Raw genomic sequence first — 2,000 nt, 5'->3', positions numbered from 1 at the left:
CATTCTGGGTAGGCCTGCCTACGCACGTTTTATGGCTCGACCATGTTACGTGTACCTCAACTTGAAGATGCCTGGCCCCAAAGGTGTGATCATAGTTACTGGCAATCGGTAGAAAGCAAAGGAATGCTTCCAGAAAGGTTCCAAAATTGCCGATGCGCAGATGGCGGCAGTTGAACTCCAAGAGTATCGTAAGAATGCAGATCCGAGTGATCTGCTCTGAGCCAAGAAGCCTGCCACGGATTCTGCATTTCAGTCGTTTGGTGAAATGAAGCTGATTCATATTCACCTGACCGATCCCAATGCCGCGCCGACTCATATATCAACAACACATGGCAGCAAATAGGAAGAAGCGCTCATCCAGTTCCTCCGTGAGAACTGGGACATCTTTGCATGGAAAACCTCTGACATGCCGGGTGTACCCAGAGGACTGGCAGAGCACCGTTTGCGTGTCGACCCCAAGGCAAAACCCGTCAAAGAGCATCTTCGGCGATCGGCCGTGCAGAAGAGGAAAGCAATTGGCGAGGAAGTGGCTTGGCTGCTAGCAGCAGAGTTCATCCGTGAGATCTACCACTCCAAGTGGCTTGCCAATGTAGTCATGGTCCCTAAGAAGGATGATTCACTTCGTATGTGCATTGATTTCAAGCATATCAATTGGGCCTGCCCGAAAGATCACTTCCCTCCCCCCCGTATCGATCAGATTGTTGACTCGACTGCGGGGTGTGAGCGCTTGTCTTTTTTAGATGCATATTCCAGGTATCATCAGATCCGACTGTATGGTCCCGATGAAATAAAAACAGCCTTCATCACCCCATTCGGGTGCTTTTGCTATGTCACCATGCCATTTGGTCTTAAAAATGCCGGAGCCACATTCATGAGAATGATTCAGAAGTGCCTGCTCAGTCAAATCAGTCGGAATGTGGAAGCATACATGGATGACATTGTGGTCAAGTCTCGCAAAGGTTCTGACCTATTGACTGACCTCGCAGAAACCTTTGCCAACCTAAGAAGGTACAATATCAAGCTTAATCCGTCAAAGTGCATATTCGGAGTTCCAGGAGGAAAGTTACTCGGTTTTCTCGTTTCCGAACGAGGGATCGACGCTAATCCAGAAAAAAGTTGATACTATCCTACGAATGAAACGCCCTGTGCGGGTGCATGACATTCAAAAGCTGACTGGTTGTTTGGCCGCCTTGAGTTGATTCATTTCTCGTGTCGGTGAAAAGGCCTTGCCTCTTTACCGCCTGATGAAGAAATCAGATAAGTTCGAGTGGACTGAGGAAGCTGATGCAGCATTTGCAGAGCTCAAAACCCTGCTTCCACCCAGCCGGTGCTCGCTACACCAATCAGCAAAGAGCCTTTACTTCTTTACATTGTAGCCACTGGATAAGTTGTCAGTACAGTACTCACGGTCGAGCGAGTAGAGGAAGGAAAAGCTTACGAGGTTCAGCGCCCAGTTTATTATCTCTCTGAAGTTTTGACTCCATCCAAGCAATGATATCCACATTATCAGAAGCTTGTCTATGGAATATACATGACCATGAAGAAGGTTGCACATTATTTCTCTGATCACTCCATTACAGTCGTCAACGATGCACCACTATCTAAAATTCTGAATAACAGAGATGCAACTAGTCAAGTGGCAAAATGGGCGATTGAACTCCTTCCATTGGATATCAAGTTTGAGGCAAAGAAAGCTATCAAGTCCCAAGCAATCGTAGATTTCCTTGTCGAGTGGATTGAGCAGTAATTGCTGATATGTCTCGAACGTATCTATAATTTTTGATTGTTCCATGCTATTATATTACCTGTTTTGGATGTTTATGGGCTTTATTTTACACATTTATATCATTTTTGGGACTAACATACTATCTGGAGGCCCAGCCCGTATTGCTGTTTTTTTGTCTATTTTAGTATTTCAAAGAAAAGGAATATCAAACGGAGTCCAAACGGAATGAAACATTCATGAGCGTGATTTTTGGAACGAATGTGATCCGGAGGAC

This window comes from Triticum dicoccoides, chromosome 6B, assembly GCF_002162155.2.
Source record: "Triticum dicoccoides isolate Atlit2015 ecotype Zavitan chromosome 6B, WEW_v2.0, whole genome shotgun sequence".
NCBI classification, from domain to species: Eukaryota; Viridiplantae; Streptophyta; class Magnoliopsida; order Poales; family Poaceae; genus Triticum; species Triticum dicoccoides.
The sequence above is the reverse complement of the archived record's forward strand: the minus strand, read 5'-3'. Positions refer to the sequence as shown.